Below are 13,779 nucleotides of genomic sequence, written 5' to 3' on the forward strand. Positions count from 1 at the left end.
AGCACTTTTATATGTTTTAGGTGTGACACTTGAGAACAAAGTCGAATATAGAGGATGTGTTTGGGTATAAGCAGAGTAGGTACGGTGTTTGGGTTTAAAGATACCAGACTTGGAGCGAGTCGTCATAGGGTGAGTGGAGTTGTTGGTGACTGGTTGAGGGTTTTGAGGAAGGTCACCATGAAGGTCAGGCTGTATCGGGGAATCAGAATGAGTTGGTTCGGGTTGGGTATGGGTGTGGGTCGGAGTTTGTATCGAGTCTGGGATGACGGAAGAGGGTGGTTCGGGTGGGCCGAGAGAAGTGGGTTGAGTAGTTGGAGTTGGCGTGATATGGGGTGGTTGTGTAGGATTGGGTTGGGTAGTAGTGAGAGGAACATAGTGGGCTGAAGTGGGTTCATCATCACAAAGGCCACAAGGTGGATTAGTAGGCTGAGGTTTTAGGATGGTTGGAGGAGGTGTGTCACAATGATGTGGAGCTGGAAAGTCATCACAGTATGTTTGCCAGGGCAATAAGTGATTATGAGGGATATCCCCATCTTTTATGGGAAAAGTATGTTCATCGAATCGAGCATGTCTAGTAATAAACGTGCGTGATGAGCCCGGTTCGAAACATTTATAGCCTTTGTATTGAGTATTGTATCCCAAGAAAATGCATGGAAGGCTTCGTGGTGAGAGTTTGTTCTCCGAATAGTGACGGAGATACGGGTAAACACGACACCCAAAAGCCCTAAAATTGTCATAAGTGGGTTTAATTTTGAAAAGTTGTTCAAATGGAAATCGACCGTTTAAGACCGATGAAGGCAATCGATTAATAGTGTATACGGCAGTACAAAAGGCATCAACCCAAAAAGATGGTGGCATGTTGGAATTAAATAAAAGGGCCAAGCCGGTTTCAACCACATGTCTATGTTTTCTTTCTGCTCGTCCGTTCTGTGGAGGTGTATACGGGCAAGACAGGCGATGGAAAGTTCCATTGTCCTCAAGCAATTTTTTGACTCGATTGTTTGTAAATTCCGTACCCCCGTCACTTTGAAATATTTTAATCTTTCTGGAAAATTGAGTTTGCACAAAGTTGATGAATACCATGAAGATGGATAAAAATTCAGCTTTGCTTTTTAGAGGATATAGCCACGTAAATCGTGAGTGATCGTCAACAAATATGGCATAGTATCGGTATCCATCAATAGATGTAACCGGGGACGGTCCCCATAGATCACAGTGTACCAAGTCAAGAGGATTGGTTGCACGTTTTTCATTTAGAGAATAAGTTAATCGTTTGCTTTTGGCCATTTCACAAGATGAGCAAATAATGGGCTTGGGCAAAATAGACATAACATTTAAACATCCAGTTTTATTAAGAAACAAAATTGTATCAAAAGATACATGGCCCAAACGGCAATGCCATAGTTCATAGGATGCTTTTAAAGAGGACTTTGAGGTAGCAGCAAAGGACTTCGGTCCATTATTCAACACATAGAGGCCATCTTCACACCGACCTTGGGCGAGCACCCTTCTCGTCGACCGATCCTGAATATAAAAATTTGGTTGTGAAAATAAAACATCCATATTGTTGTCAGTTGTTAATTTGCTAATAGAAAGGAGGTTGCGAACCATATTCGGAACAACCCATACATCATTTAAATGTATATTAGGTGAAATAGAGGAGTGGCCCTTTAGAGTGACCGGAAGAGATTTACCGTTTCCAAAGGTGACATTGGTGTTGCGCGAGACCAGAATGGCCTGATTTATGTTCTTTGAGGTGTTAGAGAAATGATCGGTGGCTCCCGAATCCGCGGTCCAATCCGGTAAATCCGGAATAACATTGCACTGAGTATGGAAAGCACGCACAAGATCTTCATTAGTGTTCCCAGAATGTGAGGCGAAAGAAGCTAGATTAGGGCAGCGATTAGCATAGTGGCCATCAACCCGACACAATTGGCAATGTGGTGTCCTTCTTCCACGTCCACGATTACTGTTCAAAGTCCCACGAGAGCGACCCCCTCGACCCCTGGACGGAACCGAGTGATTAAATTGAGATTGAAAAGCCACAGTTGGGTTGGGATTGGACCCATGGATGGACCGCAGGAAGAGCTCATGCCCTTCGGCCTGAGCAAGAAGGTCTCTGAAGGTCGGTGAAGGCTTAGACGCGCGCACAGCAGTGGAAAAAGTTTCAAATGACGGGCCTAGCCCGCACAAAAACCAGTGCAGCTTGTCAGCCTCCGGAACCGGATGGCCAACGACAGTCAATTGGTCGCACAACATCTTGAATTTTCTGCCAAAATCAGCAACAGTTAGGGTTCCTTTGCTGAGTTGGCGAAGTTGATCCTTGAGATTCTGGATGCGCTCAATGGACGTGTTGCTATACGCATTCTCAAGAGCCAACCAAATAGAATGGGCAGTAGGAAGGCCAAGAGTCTCAGCAAGGGCTTCCTCAGAGAGACTGGCATGGAGGATGAGAATGGCCTTTTGATCCTCAGAGCGCCACTTGACAAGTTCCGGGTTAGGGGAGGGTTTGTTGTCGACCAGAACTTCAGCGGCGGGGGGAGCAGTGCCATCAATATGTGGCAGCAGGTCTTGACAGGCCAAGATTGGTTGCATCTGATGCCTCCAAATGAGGTAATTAGAAGAGGTCAGTTTGATAGTGAGCATATGGAATATTGTGTTAAGGGTGACTGGAGAATCATTCGATGAAGAGGAGGCCATTGCGCCGGAAAGTCGGAAAGACAGTGGGAGGCGAAAGGAGAGAGGGGAGGGGGAGGATCACTGGCACACTAATACCATGTGAATAAAAAGGAATGATTGAGAATGTTTCGCATACCTCAATAGGAGGATGCATCTGAATATATAGAAACAATACTTACACATAGGTACAAAAAGAATAACAAAATTACAGAGTACACACACAAGTATTTAAACATTAACAACCTTGTTTTATTTATTATTTTTTATCTGTACAAAAGGTTTTTTAAAATTAAACTACAATTTTTACAACTCTAACTGGTGGTTCTTTTTTAAACATAAAAATTAAAATAATACAGCAATAAAACATTACAACAAAGACAATTTATGATGTAACTTGTATTATACTATCATAAGTTGTCTTTGTTGTAATTACAGATCGAGAATTTATAGCAGATATTAACAACTTTTTACATTGAACATGTTAGTTTTCAAACATCCTATCCTTATGTTTAGTTGATATCATTAAGCATGTTGTTTTGGCCTTATTTTAATTAAAGCTCGTTTAATTTACAAAATAACACAACATTAGTAGCATAGTGATGCTTGAACGTGTTACATTTTTTTTAAGAAAAAGACGTTGGTGGCAAAAGACCCTAATAAGCATTTTACTAGGTTTTTGTATCGGTGTGTTATGATAACGTATAAACTCCTAGTAAAGTAATTGAAGAAGCAGTAGTCTAATCCGCAAGAGATAGACCAATTCAAGATGAATCAGTATTGAACGGAAAAATAAATCGGAAAATAATAGAACTTGGCTAAGCACCCAAATTTTATTAATGTCAAGAAACTGTCACAAAACTTGACTTCATACAATCCCTAATACCTGAAGCATGGTATTTATAATCTAAACACACCTATTAGATTATAACTAGGATTGCTAAAAATCTATCTATTTTATTACATGATAATTATAATTATAATTATCCACTCCTTAATTAGTTTCCTTGCCTTGCACGCAAAGGAACATATAATTCGAAATTACCAACATTCACCCCCGGAATTTCGAACTCGTATCTGATAAGTCTTCAACTCCAAGCTTTTCAGTCATCTCCTTGAACTTGATCTTCCCAAGAGCCTTCGTCAAAATATCCATCTTTTGATCAATGCCACTAACATGCTCGACCACGATATCTTCATGATCAACTCATTCCCAAATGTAGTGAAACCGGGATTTTATGTGTTTGCTCCTTCCATGGAAAACTGGGTTCCTCACGAGAGCTATTTGCCGAGGTATTATCAACACGTAACACTGTCGCTTGAATTTTCTTGTCGAATAATTCACCAATCAATTCTTTTAGCCAAACCGTCTGACACGCGGCTACACTAGCCGCCATATACTCTGCCTCACACGATGATAAAGCAACTCTACTTTGCTTCTGAGAACACCAAATAATTGGAGAAGACCCAAAATAAAACATGTTTCCCGTAGTACTTCTTCCATCGTCCGGATCTATGTTGTGACTACTATCGCTGTAACCGTCCAACATATTTTCTCCTCGAGTATAGGTAATGCCATAACTAAAAGTACCTTTTAAATAGCGAAGAATTTTCTTGATGAGAGTTGCATGAGATTGCTTCAGGCATTGCATGTACCGACTGGCTACTACGACCGAAAACGCCAAATTTGGTCGAGTCTGTAAAAGGTATCGGAGACACCCGACAATCTTTCGATATTCCGTTGCATCAAAATCTTCTTCGTCTTCAAATTTAGAAACTTTCACATTCGGGTCTATGGGAACATTAGTAGGATTGCAGTTAATCATACCGGCTTTAGTCAGTATTTTCTTTGCATACGCCTCTTGCTTAATTTTTATCCCGTCCTTGCTCTGCAACACTTCAATTCCAAGATAATAAGTAAGCTTCCCCAAATATGACATTTCAAAGTTCTTAGCCATCTCGCGCTTAAACTCCATAATAAGTTTCAAATTTGAACTCGTCACAATTAAATCGTCCACGTACACGCTGATTAATAAGACGTCCGTTCCAACGGTTCTTCAATATACGACTTGTTCTTGAGAGCACCTGTGAAATTTCGTATTCCACGCACGTGGAGCTTGCCTTAACCCGTATAACGCCTTTGACAATTTATAAAATTTATGCTCCTCGCCTTCTTTAACGAATCCTTCCGGCTGAACGACATAAAATTCTTCTTTTAATTCGCCATGTAGGAACGCGGATTTAACATCTAGATGATGTAATTCCCAACCTTCATTCGCTGCGAGAGATAAAAGTAACCGAACTGTTTCAAGTCGAGCAACTGGTGCAAACACTTCATCAGAATCGACTCTGGGTTGTTGAACATAACCCTTTGCCACGAGTCTAGCCTTGTGTTTATCTAGTGAGCCATCTGCGTTTCGCTTAACCTTGAAAACCCACTTCAATCCAATAGCTTTTGCACCACGCTGTAACTCGGTCAACGACCACGTATTATTTTTATTTATTAACTCGATTTCTGCACGCATTGCTTTCTCATCCACTCCGGTTTAGATTTTGCATCGTCAAAGCGAACTGGTTCATCATCTGCAAGCAATAAAAAAATCTTCATCAATCGTACTCGAATTTAATATATAATCATTAAAATCAATCGTACCCGAATTTAATATATAATCATTAAAAGGTACCGGTGTAACAATGTTTCAGTTGGATCGTCGTAAAATGGCTCGGGAGTGACAACATCGTTTGATTCCATACTGTCACTAGTCACGCCATCTTGGGTTTGGTTTTGACCACCATTTAAATTTGACTTTTGTGAAATAATACTTGCATGTTTTGGAGTTTGATGGCTTTGAGCATGAATAACAGCAGCCTTTTCACGCTGCATTGGATTTGGCAAAACCATATAATTCACATCAACTGGGCTTCTACTTTGTGGGCCTGATGAAGTAGCTTTAAAGTTGTTTGTTGAACTCGAAGTAGCGGTCGAAGAACCAACAACATCATGTCTTGTATCTTCGGAGTCACCATTTATTTCAGAGGTGGACCGAATTAATTCTGTATTCACGGTTCCATCTCCGGTATCAATTAAGCCATCAAAGTTTACCCAAAACATACCTGGTTCGCAAGACTCTTGGTTATTAAAAACAATCTTTTTTCCCCAATTCCCACCACGCGTTTCATCAAACTCCGTATCTCCGTCGCGACCCACAACAATTCTACGAGTCGTCGGATTGTATAAATGATACGCCCCCGGACCTTTTTCGCTTCCAAGATAAACTAGACGAGTCGAACGATCGTCTAATTTTGGAAGATGTCCGCCAACAATTTTCAAATAAGCGACACATCCGAAAACCTTAAGAAATTGAAGATCCGGTTTCTTTCCTTCTAACATCTCGTACGGTGTTTTGTCTTCGTGTAACACTCGTGTTGGAGTTTTATTTACTAAATTGGTTGAGTGCCTCACCGCCTCCCCCCACATAAAATTAGGAACTTGTCGCGCTTTTAATATACTTCAAGTCATCTCCACTAATGTACGGTTTCGCCTCTCCACCACCCCGTTTTGTTGAGGTGAAGATGGAGCAGTTAAGTGTTGAATAATCCCTTCGTTTTCACAGAACCGATTGAACTCGTGAGACGTAAATTCTCCCCATCGATCGGTTCGAAACGTCTTGATTTTTCTACTAACTTCCACTTCCACCATGACTTTAAACTTTTTGAAGGTTTCAAACGCATCACTTTTTTCCTTCAAAAGAAAAGTCCACATGAAACGTGAAAAATCATCAACTAAGCCAAATACATACCTATTTCCCGCTATTGTGCTCGGAGAAATTGGACCGCATAAGTCTCCGTGAATAAGTTCTAAGGCACGCGTTGCCCGGAACGACGCCGTCTTCGGAAAAGATTGTCTCGTATGCTTCCCGACTAAGCACGAATCACATATTTGATTTTCATGATTGATTTTTGGCATCCCCACGACCATATATTTATTCACCATTTGTTTCATGAACTCGAAATTTAGGTGACCAAATCTCACGTGCCATAACCAATTTTCATTATCAATCCGAGCTTTCAAACAAACGGGTTTTCCAACTTTTAATTTAATCGTATAAAGACGACTTTTAGATCGAGTAACAATCATTAATACCTTGCCTTGAGCATCACGCATTAATAAATAATCGTCTTTCATACGAATATCACATCCACACTCTGTTGCTTGACCGAGACTAATTATATTACTACGTAAACTAGGGATATAGTAAATATCGGTCATTAACCTTTGCTCCCCCGTTTTACCCAATAGTAATATAGACCCTTTCCCGCATGTTTCGACTTGAGAACCATCCCCGAATTTAACTTTGCCACCAACACACTTATTTAATTCAGAGAAGAAAGATATATTACCCGTCATATGGTTGCTCGGGCCATTATCCAAATACCACAAGTATTTTTCTTCCGAACCATTCTTGTAATTTTTTGGAATGACCTTTTCTTCATTCAAGTAAACGATTTCTTGAACATCTTGCACCATAAACAAAGACGGGTCAATTTCTTCCGCATCGATCAAGTTTGCTTGCTTCTCTTTCTTTCGCTCTGGACATCTCGAAACAAAGTGACCGAACTTGTCTCATCGAAAGCATTGAACCTTCGAATAATCCTTCTTTCCTTGTTGTTTATCCCCTTCGTTGGACCCGTCTTGTGACCCGCAGTTTTGACAAGATTGGTTTTGACCGCGTCCACCACCACCACGTCCACGGTTCGAGCCTTTCCCACACCCCTTACTCGAATCACGTGAAGTCTGTCTGGAACTTGAAGAGGCATTAGAATTATTAAAAATAAGTTTCGTTTGTGTACCTTGATTATCCGACTACAATTCTTCATCTTTTATGCGTTCCTCATACGCCTTCATTCGACCAACAACATCGTCGAATGCAACTGTTTTCAGATCCACAAGTTGCTCAACCGAGGCTACCATATGGATGAACCGCCTTGGTAAACCACTGAGAAACTTTTTCACGATCTTTTGTTACTCTATTATAGATCCGAGAGACGCCGCTTTTGAAGACGTTCCTGTTAACTGGCTCGAAAACTCATCAACTGTACTAGAATCCTTCATCTTTAATGCCTCAAATTCTAACATGAGTGTCTGTAGGCTTGCTTCGCGTACCCGATCGGCTCCCAGATGGCGCACTTTCGGTGCATCCCACATCTCTTTTGTCGTCTTCAGATTACCAATTTGCAAGATCAGTTCTTTCGGTATGGATGGATTGAAACAACAAAGCAATTGCCATATTGTTTTTCTTCACATCGGTTTCAGTTCTGGGTTCAATGGCCTCCCACACGCCATGAACGAACAAAAATGCGTGAATACGCAACGCCCAAATAGTATAATTAACCTTATTAAACATCGGGCATTGAAGTGATGTTGAATTTGGAACCGATTTCTCGGTATTCGAGTCGCTACTGCCATCGCTTCCAACCATATTTTTCTTACGTCGACTATACGTAAGATTAAACGAACCCGGTGTAACTGGTTCAGTTTGTTCCATCCTACACGTTTAAAACTCGTCTAACAAAACGCTTTTAAACCTTAATCGCGTTTAAACCCACGAGATCACGTTTTCTTAAAAACAAATCACGTTTTAATAAAGAAATCCAAAATCCTTTTGAAAAATCGTTGTTTTTGTGCTTCTGGGAATACACAAAAACAATCAAGTATAATTGCCTCAATTAATTGTCTATGGGGAATCAAAACACCGTTCCACTTTTTTGGATAAAACAAATTGAAACCATGCTTCCCTTTTCTCGAAACAGTAACGAACACACCAGCGACCACCGTTGTAATTTTCGGCTACTCTCCTCGATTCGTCTGAGAATAGAACCAACAGCAACACACCACACTTGTTGTCACCTATTCTGATCCTTTTCTCTGAATCTACGCAGCAACCAGATCCGTTTCGATACTAACTCCAGACAGTTCCTTTTGGTTCACAGTCACACGTGAGTTACCTCCGATCCCAATGCTCAATCGTAGGTTAGTAATTCTCTCAGGTTGCTCTGATACCAATACAAGATGAATCGGTATTGAACAGAATAATAAATCGGAAAATAATAGAACTTGGCTAAGCACCCAAATTTTAGGGTAAATTACACTTTTCGTCCTTTATGTTTGTATCAGATTGCAATAGATACCCTTTAACTTTAATAATTACAGTCATAGTCCTTTATTTGGAAAACTCATTACACATTTCGTCCTTTAGCACTAACCCAGTTTAAATTTAAAGTTAGTTTGGTCATGTGCACATCATGTGAGGGCATTTATGTCAAAAAAAAAATTAAATAAATACCATAAACACCCTCTCTAGAACCCTTATGATTTGTGTGGATTCAATCTTTCTCCGGTTCTTACTAATCCATCATCAAATCAATATGATTGATCCCATAAACATTAAATTCACACCTCCCTCCCTCTAAACAACATAAACATATGGTTTCCCCCAATCTGAAACACCCACAAATCAAGAATTGAAAAAAAAAACCCTTATGGATTTAAACATCTCAGGTCAACTTTAACCACTCTTCTATAACAACCTTCCTAAAACCCCTTAACACAACCCTAAACATCCTAAAGTATACCCCGTATATGAGAAACAGCCCTAAAATACCTTAATATTAATAAAAATCAAATAAAAACAATAACATAGTGCCCTCTCGGGCCGCGACCCAGTTGACCAGGCGAGTCGCGGGGCGCGAGACCCTATTACTTGCCGGACACCCAAACCAGCCACGTGTCCCTTTCGTGTCAAGTCTACTACGTTGAGTTGCCAAGGACACCCAAACCAGCCACGTGCCCCACGTGTCCCTTTCGGGCCGCGACCCAGTTGACCAGGCGAGTCGCAGGGCGCGAGCCGCCTTCGGTCAGACTATAAATAGAGGCCTTCGGCCTCATTTGCAAACCGTTCAAATTTCTTTCTTCTCTTTGATCTATAATGGGCAATTATAATCGGGTATTATACCCCTAAAAAACGAAGCTCTGTCTCGTTGTAAGTATTATAACCCCCGATCACGTATTTGTTACCCTACCCGATTGATCTAGGGCTCCGTAACGCATGTCAAGGCTCTGCCTGACTCAGTTCGTTGGAGTTCTGTCTCGTGTTGTATGGCTAATGTGATTTGGGTTATCTTACTAACACGTGTGCATTGTTTAAATTTTTAATAGATAATAACCAGGAGAAACACCAGGAAGCTATAGTATTATCTAAATCAGCAATGTAAGTACATCTTACTTTTTGTCACACTTTTTGTGAGTATTCTCTTTTTGTAAACCCTTTTTTGTGAGTCATTGTTTCAAATATTTTACAAAACCCTAAATGCTTATCAAAATACTTAAAGAGATTAAGTTTTTGTAATTCTACAATTATTATCAGTATGTGGGGTTTTGTATACATTACTTGACACTCGTTACTATTGCGAATAGTAGCATGACCGCAAGCACGGGGGACAAAGGTTGCCCAGTAGCAATATTGTATTGAATAATTGGATAGATACAAGCATTGTAAATCTTAATACTGTAAAGTTATAAAACTGTTTTGATTAAACTGGGATGCACTCGCCAATATTTTTTGCTGATAAAACCTTTTTAAAACGCGTTTCAGGTAACTTAATGTGAAGCTAATAGAAGCCAGCTGGAGAGCACTGAAGGCTTAAAGATGTGGCTATAAAAGTTACCTAAATAAAAATAAGATTTTGTTTTCAATAAATCAGGGTTTGTCCTACAAATGTATTGTAATGAAAACTTGGGTTTTATCCCATTTATTTAATTATATAAAAAGTTTGGTGTTTTAAACTCTGATAAATATTTCCTAACTACGGTCCTGATGTCTCATTTCCGCTGCCAAATTAATAAACACAAATTATAAACACCGATACCACCGGCTCTGCGTGCTCGCGACCACCCGCTCTCGGGGTAGGGGTCAAGGGCTGCGTCATCTGCACCCATTTATAAAACCAAGCACCCAAAATTGAAACCATATCCTCTGAACTAAAAACCATATCCTCTGAACTAAATTAATATTAAGAACAAAATGTGTTTATTTGGCTCAGATCTGCAAACATGAACCGCAAGAATATTCAAGAACAAAGTGTGTTTATTTGGCTTAGATCTGCAAACTTGAACTGTAAGAAGTGGATCGGACACCGGCATGGCTGCACCACAATTAGAATTCGTCACCATCGGAAACGCAAAATCATCACCAGATCTATGCTCTTCTTTGTCGATTTCAATTTGTTTTTCCGGCCACTCAGTCCATCAAGAAGTAAACAACATGCCCCAACCATTGGCACTCAATCAGACACTGGCTTCATCTCTATCGACTGATTACAACAGATTTGTGGCCTAAACTCTGTTGGAAAACCCCCACACAGAACCCATCTTCATCAAACGGCGGCAGAAGCAAGTTCTTGATGGCACACACATTTCACCTTCGTCTAAAAGCTTCACTGTAAGAATATCTGATTTACTGAGCAGATCTGCAGTGCATACCGACTACATTTTTGTTATTTTTGTTACTTATCGATTAAATCTGATTTGCCTCTCCTTACAACAACCCCAAAACCTTAGAACTTGGTGGGTTTCTGGCATGTTGGTTGAGAAGACGGTGGTGGTTTCTGGCAGTGGAGGTGGCACTCATGGTTGCTGGAGACTAGCAGAGATGAATATTTGGTGGTGGCTGCACTTGGTTTTTTAATTTCTTGACTTTGATTATGATGTGCAGAAGAAGCAAAATGATATGATTTATTATGTTTTTTAGTTTTTGTTTTTTTTTACTAAGTTAGTTTTTGATTTCTTTATAATTTATAAATATATTTTAAAATAAAAGAATATGGTAAAATGACTGCAATACCCCCATGTGCCTTGCATATGGTGAAACTTAACTGATAATTTTAACCAGGTTAGTGCTAAAGGACCTAACGTGTAATGAGTCTTTCAAATAAAGGACTGTGACTATAATTATTGAAGTTAAAGGTCATCCATTGCAAATCGCTGGAAACATAAAGGACGAAAAGTGTAATTTACCCCAAATTTTATTAATGTCAAGAAACTATCACAAAACTTGACTTCATACAATAATACCCAAAGCATGGTATTTATAATCTAAACACACCTATTAGATTATAACTAGGATTGCTAAAAATCTATCTATTTTAGGACATGATAATTATAATTATAATTATCCACTCCACTAGTTTCCTTGCCTTGCACGTAAAGGAACATGTAATTCGAAATTATGCCCGTGAAAACTTTGGTTTCTTTGTGAAAGAGGAAGGCTTTGAGAAGTCATATTCCGCATCTGATTGTACGCGAGCATCAGTGGTTTGCTGTATATGCGACCGTGCTGGTTCCTTGTAGTGTGGTAGCTTTGTGTTTCCCCATCTGGGTACGTGGGGTCATACTCCTTCGTGTAATTGTCTACATCATGAATCTCGTTGTGGTGCGTGGTAATAGCCTAGCTATGAATGTTATCGCGGGGACCCCCGCAGCTAACATTACGGCCTTTCCCGTGTCCACCATGTCTGTTATGCGTGCCACCGAAACTTTGACAAGTTCCTTTGTCCCTGTGTTCCTACCTACCTCCTCTCGCGTGGCCATCCGTAAGCAACGGTTGGCGACGAGGCTGATGTGGGGAATCATAAGACAAGGTCCGCACCGTCGTTCGTTGCTTTTCTTGGATATGCCTGCAATACTCTTCAGCAAGGCGTGTTTGTTGTTGGATGAACCAGTCCTTTAGGGTGTCCTTACCCTCAGGAAGTTGGTTTTCTGTGTACGCGTGTCCACATTAAAGTTACAGTTGCCTTATTTAACTAGAACTCCGCTCAATGTAATTGACTTTTAGCATGCACATCACCTTAAAGTTGGATAGTTCGAGAGCTCTCTGGTGTAGGCTCCGATGAAGGCTCTTTCTAGAAGACTCGCAACCTATTTATCGTTATCTATGTTAAGTTTTGAATTAAAGACAATTGTTTTGTTTTGACTTTGTGTTTAAATTTTGGATATTTGTTTTCCGCCACGTATTTATAAAATTTATGGTTTAAGAATTATATGCTAAAAAGTAAATCCGACAAATGAGACACCTGGGTTTGGGGCATTTCACGTATATATGCCCGCGAAATGTAAAATGTTAGGTACAAACCCTAATAACAAAGTGCAATTTGATGTTTGACAACCGCTCCCTACTTTGTATGCTCTTTTCGTATGATAAGTGGTTAAGAAGTATGGGAACTTCAGGAAGAATTTAATGTCGGATGGAGTGGATTGTTACATAAATTTTAGATAACGTTTGCCCAACATGCCCCAAGTTCTCTGCTATCCATGTATAATGCAATGTTTAAGGAATTATGAGGTTTGTAAATAGTCGAGATATAATTTTAAAATTCATTTAAAAAGCCAAGAAGAGTCAACTCTATGTAAATGAGTAAGAAATTGGACTGTAGCCCACATTAATCTGTTGCTTTTCACGAAAATATATGGAAGTGATACAATCATGCTTTGACCTTCTGATAAGTTGATAACATTTCACATCACCGCTCACCTGATTGATCATACACACCAATCAAAAACAACAATTGAACTTGTGAGTTTTTAAACCTCTGATATGCTTGGACCACCATCCTCTATACGAATGGCACTGTTGCATACTTGCATTCTCCTTGTTATGCAATTGGTGTTTAAATTTTTAAACTTATGCATTATATAGGAATCATAATAACTAGATACGTGAATAAAACACTCACTACACGAGTCTTGTTCGTGAATGTTTTAAATCTTGTCAGCTAAGCGTATGTATATGTTAACATAATGTGATGCACAAAAGGACGAGAGGTTATTTACATACTACGTAGTTTTGAGCATCCATTGATATAATAAAGTGACATAAGCGAACCCAGTGGATACACAACCGTCCTTGGCTTCATATATAACACATAACCATAGACGTAGCACACTTAAAATAACTACTTTCTTGAATTTCTAAGTATTATGAAGTTATATTTGAAACAATAAACTCAAGGCCTATTAAAAAATAAAATAAAAAAAATGGTAATCCTTTA

The sequence above is a fragment of the Helianthus annuus genome, chromosome 2 (genome assembly GCF_002127325.2).
Source record: "Helianthus annuus cultivar XRQ/B chromosome 2, HanXRQr2.0-SUNRISE, whole genome shotgun sequence".
NCBI lineage: Eukaryota > Viridiplantae > Streptophyta > Magnoliopsida > Asterales > Asteraceae > Helianthus > Helianthus annuus.